This window comes from Phalangium opilio, unplaced genomic scaffold (assembly GCF_054372755.1).
Source record: "Phalangium opilio isolate 3A_F unplaced genomic scaffold, DU_Popi_V2 ptg000037l_1, whole genome shotgun sequence".
NCBI lineage: Eukaryota > Metazoa > Arthropoda > Arachnida > Opiliones > Phalangiidae > Phalangium > Phalangium opilio.
In genome coordinates this window covers 7,130,840-7,143,292 of record NW_028324160.1, presented here as the reverse complement: position 1 = coordinate 7,143,292, position 12,453 = coordinate 7,130,840, and the positions used below count along the sequence as shown (strand labels likewise).

The following is a 12,453-nucleotide window of genomic DNA, read 5'->3' as shown; positions in this document are numbered from 1 at the left end:
AGTGGTCTAAGGCGTCAGATTTAAGCTCTGATCCTCGTATGACGGCGTGGGTTCGAACCCCACTTCTGACAACGAATTGCTTCATTTTAATAACATGTATTTCATAATCAGAAAAGGCTTTTCTAGTATTGCAACAAGTGAGTGGCTTTATGGAGCATAGAAATCCGAGAGGTATTTCGGGGTTGTACTATAGCTTCGTTTTCAAGGAAAACGTTCAAAATCGTGTCAGGATGGCCGAGTGGTCTAAGGCGTCAGATTTAAGCTCTGATCCTAGTATGAGAGCGTGGGTTCGAACCCCACTTCTGAAAACGAATTGCTTCATTTTAATAACATGGATCTCATGATCAGAAAAGACTTCTCTAGTATGGCAACAAGTCTGTGGCTTTATAAAGCATACAATTCTGATAGGTATTTCGGGGTTGCACTATAGCTTCGTTTTCAAGGAAAACGTTCAAAACCGTGTCAGGATGGCCGAGTGGTTTAAATCGTCAGATTTAAGCTCTGATCCTCGTATGAGGGCGTGGGTTCGAACCCCACTTCTGACAACGAATTGCTTCATTTTAATAGCATGGATCTCATGATCAGTAAAGACTTCTCTAGTATGGCAACAAGTCTGTGGCTTTATGAAGCATAGAATTCCGAGAGTTATTTCGGGGTGGTACTATAGCTTCGTTTTCAAGAAAAACGTCTAAAAGCGTGTCAGGATGGCCGAATTGTCTAAGGCGTCAGATTTTAGCTCTGATCCTCGTATGAGGGCGTGGGTTCGAACCCCATTTCTGACAACGAATTGCTTCATTTTAATAACATGGATCTCATGATCAGAAAAGACTTCTCTAGTATGGCAACAAGTCCGTGGCTTTATGAAGCATAGAATTCCGAGAGGTATTTCGGGGTTGTACTATAGCTTCGTTTTCAAGGAAAACGTTCAAAAGGGTGTCAGGATGGCCGAGTGGTCTAAGGCGTCAGATTTAAGCTCTGATCCTCGTATGAGGGCGTGGGTTCGAACCCCACTTCTGACAACGAATTGCTTCATTTTAATAACATGGATCTCATGATCAGAAAAGACTTCTCTAGTATGGCAACAAGTCTGTGGCTTTATAAAGCATACAATTCTGAGAGGTATTTCGGGGTTGTACCATAGCTTCGTTTTCAAGGAAAACGTTCAAAACCGTGTCAGGATGGCCGAGTGGTTTAAGGCGTCAGATTTAAGCTCTGATCCTCGTATGAGGGCGTGGGTTCGAACCCCACTTCTGACAACGAATTGCTTCATTTTAATAACATGGATCTCATGATCAGAAAAGACTTCTCTAGTATGGCAACAAGTCTGTGGCTTTATAAAGCATACAATTCTGAGAGGTATTTCGGGGTTGTACTATAGCTTCGTTTTCAAGGAAAACGTTCAAAACCGTGTCAGGATGGCCGAGTGGTTTAAGGCGTCAGATTTAAGCTCTGATCCTCGTATGAGGGCGTGGGTTCGAACCCCACTTCTGACAACGAATTGCTTCATTTTAATAACATGTATTTCATAATAAGAAAAGGCTTTCCTAGTATTGCAACAAGTGAGTGGCTTTATGGAGCATAGAAATCCGAGAGGTATTTCGGGGTTGTACTATAGCTTCGTTTTCAGGTAAAACGTTCACAAGCGTGTCAGGATGACCGAGTGGTCTAAGGCGTCAGATTTTAGCTCTGATCCTCGTATGAGAGCGTGGGTTCGATGCCCACTTCTGACAACGAATTGCTTGATTTTAATAACATGTATTTCATAATCAGAAAAGGCTTCTCTAGTATTGCAACAAGTGAGTGGCTTTATGGAGCATAGAAATCCGAGAGGTATTTCGGGGTTGTACTATAGCTTCGTTTTCAGGTAAAACGTTCACAAGCGTGTCAGGATGACCGAGTGGTCTAAGGCGTTAGATTAAAGCTCTGATCCTCGTATGAGGACATGGGTTCGAACCCCACTTCTGACAACGAATTGCTTCATTTTAATAGCATGGATCTCATGATCAGTAAAGACTTCTCTAGTATGGCAACAAGTCTGTGGCTTTATGAAGCATAGAATTCCGAGAGTTATTTCGGGGTGGTACTATAGCTTCGTTTTCAAGAAAAAGGTCTAAAAGCGTGTCAGGATGGCCGAATTGTCTAAGGCGTCAGATTTTAGCTCTGATCCTCGTATGAGGGCGTGGGTTCGAACCCCATTTCTGACAACGAATTGCTTCATTTTAATAACATGGATCTCATGATCAGAAAAGACTTCTCTAGTATGGCAACAAGTCCGTGGCTTTATGAAGCATAGAATTCCGAGAGGTATTTCGGGGTTGTACTATAGCTTCGTTTTCAAGGAAAACGTTCAAAAGGGTGTCAGGATGGCCGAGTGGTCTAAGGCGTCAGATTTAAGCTCTGATCCTCGTATGAGGGCGTGGGTTCGAACCCCACTTCTGACAACGAATTGCTTCATTTAAATAACATGTATTTTATAATCAGAAAAGGCTTCTCTAGTATTGCAACAAGTGAGTGGCTTTATGGAGCATAGAATTCCGAGAGGTATTTCGGGGTTGTACTATAGCTTCGTTTACAAGGAAAACGTTCAAAATCGTGTCAGGATGGCCGTGTGGTCTAAGGCGTCAGATTTAAGCTCTGATCCTCGTATGAGGGCGTGGGTTCGAACCCCACTTCTGACAACGAATTGCTTCATTTTAATAACATGGATCTCATGATCAGAAAAGACTTCTCTAGTATGGCAACAAGTCTGTGGCTTTATAAAGCATACAATTCTGAGAGGTATTTCGGGGTTGTACTATAGCTTCGTTTTCAAGGAAAACGTTCAAAACCGTGTCAGGATGGCCGAGTGGTCTAAGGCGTCAGATTTAAGCTCTGATCCTCGTATGACGGCGTGGGTTCGAACCCCACTTCTGACAACGAATTGCTTCATTTTAATAACATGTATTTCATAATCAGAAAAGGCTTTTCTAGTATTGCAACAAGTGAGTGGCTTTATGGAGCATAGAAATCCGAGAGGTATTTCGGGGTTGTACTATAGCTTCGTTTTCAAGGAAAACGTTCAAAATCGTGTCAGGATGGCCGAGTGGTCTAAGGCGTCAGATTTAAGCTCTGATCCTAGTATGAGGGCGTGGGTTCGAACCCCACTTCTGACAACGAATCGCTTCATTTTAATAACATGGATCTCATGATCAGAAAAGACTTCTCTAGTATGGCAACAAGTCTGTGGCTTTATAAAGCATACAATTCTGAGAGGTATTTCGGGGTTGTACTATAGCTTCGTTTTCAAGGAAAACGTTCAAAACCGTGTCAGGATGGCCGAGTGGTCTAAGGCGTCAGATTTAAGCTCTGATCCTCGTATGACGGCGTGGGTTCGAACCCCACTTCTGACAACGAATTGCTTCATTTTAATAACATGTATTTCATAATCAGAAAAGGCTTCTCTAGTATTGCAACAAGTGAGTGGCTTTATGGAGCATAGAAATCCGAGAGGTATTTCGGGGTTGTACTATAGCTTCGTTTTCAGGTAAAACGTTCACAAGCGTGTCAGGATGACCGAGTGGTCTAAGGCGTTAGATTAAAGCTCTGATCCTCGTATGAGGACATGGGTTCAAACCCCACTTCTGACAACGAATTGCTTCATTTTAATAGCATGGATCTCATGATCAGTAAAGACTTCTCTAGTATGGCAACAAGTCTGTGGCTTTATGAAGCATAGAATTCCGAGAGTTATTTCGGGGTGGTACTATAGCTTCGTTTTCAAGAAAAAGGTCTAAAAGCGTGTCAGGATGGCCGAATTGTCTAAGGCGTCAGATTTTAGCTCTGATCCTCGTATGAGGGCGTGGGTTCGAACCCCATTTCTGACAACGAATTGCTTCATTTTAATAACATGGATCTCATGATCAGAAAAGACTTCTCTAGTATGGCAACAAGTCCGTGGCTTTATGAAGCATAGAATTCCGAGAGGTATTTCGGGGTTGTACTATAGCTTCGTTTTCAAGGAAAACGTTCAAAAGGGTGTCAGGATGGCCGAGTGGTCTAAGGCGTCAGATTTAAGCTCTGATCCTCGTATGAGGGCGTGGGTTCGAACCCCACTTCTGACAACGAATTGCTTCATTTAAATAACATGTATTTTATAATCAGAAAAGGCTTCTCTAGTATTGCAACAAGTGAGTGGCTTTATGGAGCATAGAATTCCGAGAGGTATTTCGGGGTTGTACTATAGCTTCGTTTACAAGGAAAACGTTCAAAATCGTGTCAGGATGGCCGTGTGGTCTAAGGCGTCAGATTTAAGCTCTGATCCTCGTATGAGGGCGTGGGTTCGAACCCCACTTCTGACAACGAATTGCTTCATTTTAATAACATGGATCTCATGATCAGAAAAGACTTCTCTAGTATGGCAACAAGTCTGTGGCTTTATAAAGCATACAATTCTGAGAGGTATTTCGGGGTTGTACTATAGCTTCGTTTTCAAGGAAAACGTTCAAAACCGTGTCAGGATGGCCGAGTGGTCTAAGGCGTCAGATTTAAGCTCTGATCCTCGTATGACGGCGTGGGTTCGAACCCCACTTCTGACAACGAATTGCTTCATTTTAATAACATGTATTTCATAATCAGAAAAGGCTTTTCTAGTATTGCAACAAGTGAGTGGCTTTATGGAGCATAGAAATCCGAGAGGTATTTCGGGGTTGTACTATAGCTTCGTTTTCAAGGAAAACGTTCAAAATCGTGTCAGGATGGCCGAGTGGTCTAAGGCGTCAGATTTAAGCTCTGATCCTAGTATGAGGGCGTGGGTTCGAACCCCACTTCTGACAACGAATCGCTTCATTTTAATAACATGGATCTCATGATCAGAAAAGAGTTCTCTAGTATGGCAACAAGTCTGTGGCTTTATAAAGCATACAATTCTGAGAGGTATTTCGGGGTTGTACTATAGCTTCGTTTTCAAGGAAAACGTTCAAAACCGTGTCAGGATGGCCGAGTGGTCTAAGGCGTCAGATTTAAGCTCTGATCCTCGTATGACGGCGTGGGTTCGAACCCCACTTCTGACAACGAATTGCTTCATTTTAATAACATGTATTTCATAATCAGAAAAGGCTTTTCTAGTATTGCAACAAGTCTGTGGCTTTATAAAGCATACAATTCTGAGAGGTATTTCGGGGTTGTACTATAGCTTCGTTTTCAAGGAAAACGTTCACAACCGTGTCAGGATGGCCGAGTGGTTTAAGGCGTCAGATTTAAGCTCTGATCCTCGTATGAGGGCGTGGGTTCGAACCCCACTTCTGACAACGAATTGCTTCATTTTAATAACATGTATTTCATAATCAGAAAAGGCTTTCCTAGTATTGCAACAAGTGAGTGGCTTTATGGAGCATAGAAATCCGAGAGGTATTTCGGGGTTGTACTATAGCTTCGTTTTCAGGTAAAACGTTCACAAGCGTGTCAGGATGACCGAGTGGTCTAAGGCGTCAGATTTTAGCTCTGATCCTCGTATGAGAGCGTGGGTTCGATGCCCACTTCTGACAACGAATTTCTTGATTTTAATAACATGTATTTCATAATCAGAAAAGGCTTCTCTAGTATTGCAACAAGTGAGTGGCTTTATGGAGCATAGAAATCCGAGAGGTATTTCGGGGTTGTACTATAGCTTCGTTTTCAGGTAAAACGTTCACAAGCGTGTCAGGATGACCGAGTGGTCTAAGGCGTCAGATTAAAGCTCTGATCCTCGTATGAGGACATGGGTCGAACCCCACTTCTGACAACGAATTGCTTCATTTTAATAGCATGGATCTCATGATCAGTAAAGACTTCTCTAGTATGGCAACAAGTCTGTGGCTTTATGAAGCATAGAATTCCGAGAGTTATTTCGGGGTGGTACTATAGCTTCGTTTTCAAGAAAAACGTCTAAAAGCGTGTCAGGATGGCCGAATTGTCTAAGGCGTCAGATTTTAGCTCTGATCCTCGTATGACGGCGTGGGTTCGAACCCCATTTCTGACAACGAATTGCTTCATTTTAATAACATGGATCTCATGATCAGAAAAGACTTCTCTAGTATGGCAACAAGTCCGTGGCTTTATGAAGCATAGAATTCCGAGAGGTATTTCGGGGTTGTACTATAGCTTCGTTTTCAAGGAAAACGTTCAAAAGGGTGTCAGGATGGCCGAGTGGTCTAAGGCGTCAGATTTAAGCTCTGATCCTCGTATGAGGCCGTGGGTTCGAACCCCACTTCTGACAAGGAATTGCTTCATTTAATTAACATGTATTTCATAATCAGAAAAGGCTTCTCTAGTATTGCAACAAGTGAGTGGCTTTATGGAGCATAGAATACCGAGAGGTATTTCGGGGTTGTACTATAGCTTCGTTTTCAAAGAAAACGTTCAAAATCGTGTCAGGATGGCCGAGTGGTCTAAGGCGTCAGATTAAAGATCTGATCCTCGTATGAGGACATGGGTTCGAACCTCACTTCTGACAACGAATTGCTTCATTTTAATAGCATGGATCTCATGATCAGAAAAGACTTCTCTAGTATGGCAACAAGTCTGTGGCTTTATGGAGCATAGAATTCCGAGAGGTATTTCGGGGTTGTACTATAGCTTCGTTTTCAAGGAAAACGTTCAAAATCGTATCAGGATGACCGAGTGGTCTAAGGCGTCAGATTTTAGCTCTGATCCTCGTATGAGAGCGTGGGTTCGATGCCCACTTCTGACAACGAATTGCTTGATTTTAATAACATGTATTTCATAATCAGAAAAGGCTTCTCTAGTATTGCAACAAGTGAGTGGCTTTATGGAGCATAGAAATCCGAGAGGTATTTCGGGGTTGTACTATAGCTTCGTTTTCAGGTAAAACGTTCACAAGCGTGTCAGGATGACCGAGTGGTCTAAGGCGTCAGATTAAAGCTCTGATCCTCGTATGAGGACATGGGTTGAACCCCACTTCTGACAACGAATTGCTTTATTTTAATAGCATGGATCTCATGATCAGTAAAGACTTCTCTAGTATGGCAACAAGTCTGTGGCTTTATGAAGCATAGAATTCCGAGAGTTATTTCGGGGTGGTACTATAGCTTCGTTTTCAAGAAAAACGTCTAAAAGCGTGTCAGGATGGCCGAATTGTCTAAGGCGTCAGATTTTAGCTCTGATCCTCGTATGAGGGCGTGGGTTCGAACCCCATTTCTGACAACGAATTGCTTCATTTTAATAACATGGATCTCATGATCAGAAAAGACTTCTCTAGTATGGCAACAAGTCCGTGGCTTTATGAAGCATAGAATTCCGAGAGGTATTTCGGGGTTGTACTATAGCTTCGTTTTCAAGGAAAACGTTCAAAAGGGTGTCAGGATGGCCGAGTGGTCTAAGGCGTCAGATTTAAGCTCTGATCCTCGTATGAGGCCGTGGGTTCGAACCCCACTTCTGACAACGAATTGCTTCATTTAATTAACATGTATTTCATAATCAGAAAAGGCTTCTCTAGTATTGCAACAAGTGAGTGGCTTTATGGAGCATAGAATACCGAGAGGTATTTCGGGGTTGTACTATAGCTTCGTTTTCAAAGAAAACGTTCAAAATCGTGTCAGGATGGCCGAGTGGTCTAAGGCGTCAGATTAAAGATCTGATCCTCGTATGAGGACATGGGTTCGAACCTCACTTCTGACAACGAATTGCTTCATTTTAATAGCATGGATCTCATGATCAGAAAAGACTTCTCTAGTATGGCAACAAGTCTGTGGCTTTATGGAGCATAGAATTCCGAGAGGTATTTCGGGGTTGTACTATAGCTTCGTTTTCAAGGAAAACGTTCAAAATCGTATCAGGATGGCCGAGTGGTCTAAGGCGTCAGATTTTAGCTCTGATCCTCGTATGAGGGCGTGGGTTCGAACCCCATTTCTGACAACGAATTGCTTCATTTTAATAACATGGATCTCATGATCAGAAAAGACTTCTCTAGTATGGCAACAAGTCTGTGGCTTTATAAAGCATACAAGTCTGAGAGGTATTTCGGGGTTGTACTATAGCTTCGTTTTCAAGGAAAACGTTCAAAACCGTGTCAGGATGGACGAGTGGTCTAAGGCGTCAGATTTAAGCTCTGATCATCGTATGACGGCGTGGGTTCGAACCCCACTTCTGACAACGAATTGCTTGATTTTAATAACATGTATTTCATAATCAGAAAAGGCTTTTCTAGTATTGCAACAAGTGAGTGGCTTTATGGAGCATAGAAATCCGAGAGGTATTTCGGGGTTGTACTATAGCTTCGTTTTCAGGTAAAACGTTCACAAGCGTGTCAGGATGACCGAGTGGTCTAAGGCGTCAGATTAAAGCTCTGATCCTCGTATGAGGACATGGGTCGAACCCCACTTCTGACAACGAATTGCTTCATTTTAATAGCATGGATCTCATGATCAGTAAAGACTTCTCTAGTATGGCAACAAGTCTGTGGCTTTATGAAGCATAGAATTCCGAGAGTTATTTCGGGGTGGTACTATAGCTTCGTTTTCAAGAAAAACGTCTAAAAGCGTGTCAGGATGGCCGAATTGTCTAAGGCGTCAGATTTTAGCTCTGATCCTCGTATGAGGGCGTGGGTTCGAACCCCATTTCTGACAACGAATTGCTTCATTTTAATAACATGGATCTCATGATCAGAAAAGACTTCTCTAGTATGGCAACAAGTCCGTGGCTTTATGAAGCATAGAATTCCGAGAGGTATTTCGGGGTTGTACTATAGCTTCGTTTTCAAGGAAAACGTTCAAAATCGTATCAGGATGGCCGAGTGGTCTAAGGCGTCAGATTTAAGCTCTGATCCTCGTATGAGGGCGTGGGTTCGAACCACACTTCTGACAACGAATTGCTTCATTTTAATAACATGGATCTCATGATCAGAAAAGACTTCTCTAGTATAGCAACAAGTCTGTGGCTTTATGAAGCATACAATTCTGAGAGGTATTTCGGGGTTGTACTATAGCTTCGTTTTCAAGGAAAACGTTCAAAACCGTGTCAGGATGGACGAGTGGTCTAAGGCATCAGATTTAAGCTCTGATCATCGTATGACGGCGTGGGTTCGAACCCCACTTCTGACAACGAATTGCTTCATTTTAATAACATGTATTTCATAATCAGAAAAGGCTTTTCTAGTATTGCAACAAGTGAGTGGCTTTATGGAGCATAGAAATCCGAGAGGTATTTCGGGGTTGTACTATAGCTTCGTTTTCAGGTAAAACGTTCACAAGCGTGTCAGGATGACCGAGTGGTCTAAGGCGTCAGATTAAAGTTCTGATAATCGTATGAGGACATGGGTTCGAACCCCACTTCTGACAACGAATTCCTTCATTTTAATAGCATGGATCTCATGATCAGAAAAGACTTCTCTAGTATGGCAACAAGTCTGTGGCTTTATGGAGCATAGAATTCCGAGGGGTATTTCGGGGTTGTACTATAGCTTCGTTTTCAAGGAAAACGTTCAAAACCGTGTCAGGATGGACGAGTGGTCTAAGGCGTCAGATTTAAGCTCTGATCCTCGTATGACGGCATGGGTTCGAACCCCATTTCTGACAACGAATTGCTTCATTTTAATAACATGTATTTCATAATCAGAAAAGGCTTTTCTAGTATTGCAACAAGTGAGTGGCTTTATGGAGCATAGAAAACCGAGAGGTATTTCGGGGTTGTACTATAGCTTCGTTTTCAAGGAAAACGTTCAAAATCGTGTCAGGATGGCCGAGTGGTCTAAGGCGTCAGATTTAAGCTCTGATCCTCGTATGAGGGCGTGGGTTCGAACCCCACTTCTGACAACGAATTGCTTCATTTTAATAACATGTATTTCATAATCAGAAAAGACTTTTCTAGTATTGCAACAAGTGAGTGGCTTTATGAAGCATAGAAATCCGAGAGGTATTTCGGGGTTGTACTATAGCTTCGTTTTCAGGTAAAACGTTCACAAGCGTGTCAGGATGACCGAGTGGTCTAAGGCGTCAGATTAAATCTCTGATCCTCGTATGAGGACATGGGTTCGAACCCCACTTCTGACAACGAATTGCTTCACTTTAGTAGCATGGATCTCATGAACAGAAAAGACTTCTCTAGTATGGCAACAAGTCTGTGGCTTTATGGAGCATAGAATTCCGAGAGGTATTTCGGGGTTGAACTATAGCTTCGTTTTCAAGGAAAACGTTCAAAATCGTATCAGGATGGCCGAGTGGTCTAAGGCGTCAGATTTAAGCTCTGATCCTCGTATGAGGGCGTGGGTTCGAACCACACTTCTGACAACGAATTGCTTCATTTTAATAACATGGATCTCATGATCAGAAAAGACTTCTCTAGTATGGCAACAAGTCTGTGGCTTTATAAAGCATACAATTCTGAGAGGTATTTCGGGGTTGTACTATAGCTTCGTTTTCAAGGAAAACGTTCAAAACCGTGTCAGGATGGCCGAGTGGTTTAAGGCGTCAGATTTAAGCTCTGATCCTCGTATGAGGGCGTGGGTTCGAACCCCACTTCTGACAACGAATTGCTTCATTTTAATAACATGTATTTCATAATCAGAAAAGGCTTTTCTAGTATTGCAACAAGTGAGTGGCTTTATGGAGCATAGAAATCCGAGAGGTATTTCGGGGTTGTACTATAGCTTCGTTTTCAAGGAAAACTTTCAAAATCGTGTCAGGATGGCCGAGTGGTCTAAGGCGTCAGATTTAAGCTCTGATCCTCGTATGAGGACATGGGTTCGAACCCCACTTCTGACAACGAATTGCTTCACTTTAATAGCATGGATCTCATGAACAGAAAAGACTTCTCTAGTATGGCAACAAGTCTGTGGCTTTATGGAGCATAGAATTCCGAGAGGTATTTCGGGGTTGAACTATAGCTTCGTTTTCAAGGAAAACGTTCAAAATCGTATCAGGATGGCCGAGTGGTCTAAGGCGTCAGATTTAAGCTCTGATACTCGTATGAGGGCGTGGGTTCGAACCACACTTCTGACAACGAATTGCTTCATTTTAATAACATGGATCTCATGATCAGAAAAGACTTCTCTAGTATGGCAACAAGTCTGTGGCTTTATAAAGCATACAATTCTGAGAGGTATTTCGGGGTTGTACTATAGCTTCGTTTTCAAGGAAAACGTTCAAAACCGTGTCAGGATGGCCGAGTGGTTTAAGGCGTCAGATTTAAGCTCTGATCCTCGTATGAGGGCGTGGGTTCGAACCCCACTTCTGACAACGAATTGCTTCATTTTAATAACATGTATTTCATAATCAGAAAAGGCTTTTGTAGTATTGCAACAAGTGAGTGGCTTTATGGAGCATAGAAATCCGAGAGGTATTTCGGGGTTGTACTATAGTTTCGTTTTCAGGTAAAACGTTCACAAGCGTGTCAGGATGACCGAGTGGTCTAAGGCGTCAAATTAAAGCTCTGATCCTCGTATGAGGACATGGGTTCGAACCCCACTTCTGACAACGAATTGCTTCATTTTAATAGCATGGATCTCATGATCAGAAAAGACTTCTCTAGTATGGCAACAAGTCTGTGGCTTTATGGAGCATAGAATTCCGAGAGGTATTTCGGGGTTGTACTATAGCTTCGTTTTCAAGGAAAACGTTCAAAACCGTTTCAGGATGGCCGAGTGGTCTAAGGCGTCAGATTTAAGCTCTGATCCTCGTATGACGGCGTGGGTTCGAACCCCACTTCTGACAACGAATTGCTTCATTTTAATAACATGTATTTCATAATCAGAAAAGGCTTTTCTAGTATTGCAACAAGTGAGTGGCTTTATGGAGCATAGAAATCCGAGAGGTATTTCGGGGTTGTACTATAGCTTCGTTTTCAAGGAAAACGTTCAAAATCGTGTCAGGATGGCCGAGTGGTCTAAGGCGTCAGATTTAAGCTCTGATCCTCGTATGAGGACATGGGTTCGAACCCCACTTCTGACAACGAATTGCTTCTTTTTAATAGCATGGATCTCATGATCAGTAAAGACTTCTCTAGTATGGCAACAAGTCTGTGGCTTTATGAAGCATAGAATTCCGAGAGTTATTTCGGGGTGGTACTATAGCTTCGTTTTCAAGAAAAACGTCTAAAAGCGTGTCAGGATGGCCGAATGGTCTAAGGCGTCAGATTTTAGCTCTGATCCTCGTATGAGGGCGTGGGTTCGAACCCCATTTCTGACAACGAATTGCTTCATTTTAATAACATGTATTTCATAATCAGAAAAGTCTTCTCTAGTATTGCAACAAGTGAGTGGCTTTATGGAGCATAGAATTCCGAGAGGTATTTCGGGGTTGTACTATAGCTTCGTTTTCAAGGAAAACGTTCAAAATCGTGTCAGGATGGCCGAGTGCTCTAAGGCGTCAGATTTAAGCTCTGATCCTAGTATGAGGGCGTGGGTTCGAACCCCACTTCTGACAACGAATTGCTTCATTTTAATAACATGGATCTCATGATCAGAAAAGACTTTTTTAGTATGGC

The 12,453-nt window shown here is 42.5% G+C and overlaps 26 non-coding genes across 26 annotated transcripts; all 26 read left to right on the top strand.

Moving 5' to 3' along the window:
• The first annotated feature begins 935 nt into the window (after positions 1-935).
• Positions 936-1,019, top strand: TRNAL-UAA (transfer RNA leucine (anticodon UAA)). Its single transcript has one exon. It is a non-coding gene; the product is annotated as a tRNA-Leu (tRNA).
• Positions 1,020-1,172: 153 nt separating this feature from the next.
• Positions 1,173-1,256, top strand: TRNAL-UAA (transfer RNA leucine (anticodon UAA)). Its single transcript has one exon. It is a non-coding gene; the product is annotated as a tRNA-Leu (tRNA).
• A 153-nt stretch (positions 1,257-1,409) lies between these two features.
• Positions 1,410-1,493, top strand: TRNAL-UAA (transfer RNA leucine (anticodon UAA)). The gene has a single exon. It is a non-coding gene; the product is annotated as a tRNA-Leu (tRNA).
• Positions 1,494-1,883: 390 nt separating this feature from the next.
• TRNAF-AAA (transfer RNA phenylalanine (anticodon AAA)) lies at positions 1,884-1,967 on the top strand. Its single transcript has one exon. It is a non-coding gene; the product is annotated as a tRNA-Phe (tRNA).
• A 390-nt stretch (positions 1,968-2,357) lies between these two features.
• TRNAL-UAA (transfer RNA leucine (anticodon UAA)) lies at positions 2,358-2,441 on the top strand. Its single transcript has one exon. It is a non-coding gene; the product is annotated as a tRNA-Leu (tRNA).
• A 390-nt stretch (positions 2,442-2,831) lies between these two features.
• Positions 2,832-2,915, top strand: TRNAL-UAA (transfer RNA leucine (anticodon UAA)). Its single transcript has one exon. It is a non-coding gene; the product is annotated as a tRNA-Leu (tRNA).
• Positions 2,916-3,068: 153 nt separating this feature from the next.
• On the top strand, positions 3,069-3,152 carry TRNAL-UAA (transfer RNA leucine (anticodon UAA)). The gene has a single exon. It is a non-coding gene; the product is annotated as a tRNA-Leu (tRNA).
• A 153-nt stretch (positions 3,153-3,305) lies between these two features.
• TRNAL-UAA (transfer RNA leucine (anticodon UAA)) lies at positions 3,306-3,389 on the top strand. Its single transcript has one exon. It is a non-coding gene; the product is annotated as a tRNA-Leu (tRNA).
• Positions 3,390-3,542: 153 nt separating this feature from the next.
• TRNAF-AAA (transfer RNA phenylalanine (anticodon AAA)) lies at positions 3,543-3,626 on the top strand. The gene has a single exon. It is a non-coding gene; the product is annotated as a tRNA-Phe (tRNA).
• Positions 3,627-4,016: 390 nt separating this feature from the next.
• On the top strand, positions 4,017-4,100 carry TRNAL-UAA (transfer RNA leucine (anticodon UAA)). Its single transcript has one exon. It is a non-coding gene; the product is annotated as a tRNA-Leu (tRNA).
• A 390-nt stretch (positions 4,101-4,490) lies between these two features.
• TRNAL-UAA (transfer RNA leucine (anticodon UAA)) lies at positions 4,491-4,574 on the top strand. Its single transcript has one exon. It is a non-coding gene; the product is annotated as a tRNA-Leu (tRNA).
• A 153-nt stretch (positions 4,575-4,727) lies between these two features.
• Positions 4,728-4,811, top strand: TRNAL-UAA (transfer RNA leucine (anticodon UAA)). Its single transcript has one exon. It is a non-coding gene; the product is annotated as a tRNA-Leu (tRNA).
• Positions 4,812-4,964: 153 nt separating this feature from the next.
• TRNAL-UAA (transfer RNA leucine (anticodon UAA)) lies at positions 4,965-5,048 on the top strand. The gene has a single exon. It is a non-coding gene; the product is annotated as a tRNA-Leu (tRNA).
• Positions 5,049-5,201: 153 nt separating this feature from the next.
• On the top strand, positions 5,202-5,285 carry TRNAL-UAA (transfer RNA leucine (anticodon UAA)). Its single transcript has one exon. It is a non-coding gene; the product is annotated as a tRNA-Leu (tRNA).
• Positions 5,286-6,148: 863 nt separating this feature from the next.
• Positions 6,149-6,232, top strand: TRNAL-UAA (transfer RNA leucine (anticodon UAA)). Its single transcript has one exon. It is a non-coding gene; the product is annotated as a tRNA-Leu (tRNA).
• Positions 6,233-6,385: 153 nt separating this feature from the next.
• On the top strand, positions 6,386-6,469 carry TRNAF-AAA (transfer RNA phenylalanine (anticodon AAA)). Its single transcript has one exon. It is a non-coding gene; the product is annotated as a tRNA-Phe (tRNA).
• An 863-nt stretch (positions 6,470-7,332) lies between these two features.
• TRNAL-UAA (transfer RNA leucine (anticodon UAA)) lies at positions 7,333-7,416 on the top strand. Its single transcript has one exon. It is a non-coding gene; the product is annotated as a tRNA-Leu (tRNA).
• Positions 7,417-7,569: 153 nt separating this feature from the next.
• Positions 7,570-7,653, top strand: TRNAF-AAA (transfer RNA phenylalanine (anticodon AAA)). Its single transcript has one exon. It is a non-coding gene; the product is annotated as a tRNA-Phe (tRNA).
• Positions 7,654-9,227: 1,574 nt separating this feature from the next.
• Positions 9,228-9,311, top strand: TRNAF-AAA (transfer RNA phenylalanine (anticodon AAA)). The gene has a single exon. It is a non-coding gene; the product is annotated as a tRNA-Phe (tRNA).
• Positions 9,312-9,701: 390 nt separating this feature from the next.
• On the top strand, positions 9,702-9,785 carry TRNAL-UAA (transfer RNA leucine (anticodon UAA)). Its single transcript has one exon. It is a non-coding gene; the product is annotated as a tRNA-Leu (tRNA).
• Positions 9,786-9,938: 153 nt separating this feature from the next.
• On the top strand, positions 9,939-10,022 carry TRNAF-AAA (transfer RNA phenylalanine (anticodon AAA)). The gene has a single exon. It is a non-coding gene; the product is annotated as a tRNA-Phe (tRNA).
• A 390-nt stretch (positions 10,023-10,412) lies between these two features.
• Positions 10,413-10,496, top strand: TRNAL-UAA (transfer RNA leucine (anticodon UAA)). The gene has a single exon. It is a non-coding gene; the product is annotated as a tRNA-Leu (tRNA).
• Positions 10,497-10,649: 153 nt separating this feature from the next.
• On the top strand, positions 10,650-10,733 carry TRNAL-UAA (transfer RNA leucine (anticodon UAA)). Its single transcript has one exon. It is a non-coding gene; the product is annotated as a tRNA-Leu (tRNA).
• Positions 10,734-11,123: 390 nt separating this feature from the next.
• Positions 11,124-11,207, top strand: TRNAL-UAA (transfer RNA leucine (anticodon UAA)). The gene has a single exon. It is a non-coding gene; the product is annotated as a tRNA-Leu (tRNA).
• Positions 11,208-11,360: 153 nt separating this feature from the next.
• Positions 11,361-11,444, top strand: TRNAF-AAA (transfer RNA phenylalanine (anticodon AAA)). The gene has a single exon. It is a non-coding gene; the product is annotated as a tRNA-Phe (tRNA).
• Positions 11,445-11,834: 390 nt separating this feature from the next.
• TRNAL-UAA (transfer RNA leucine (anticodon UAA)) lies at positions 11,835-11,918 on the top strand. Its single transcript has one exon. It is a non-coding gene; the product is annotated as a tRNA-Leu (tRNA).
• Positions 11,919-12,453: the final 535 nt, after the last annotated feature.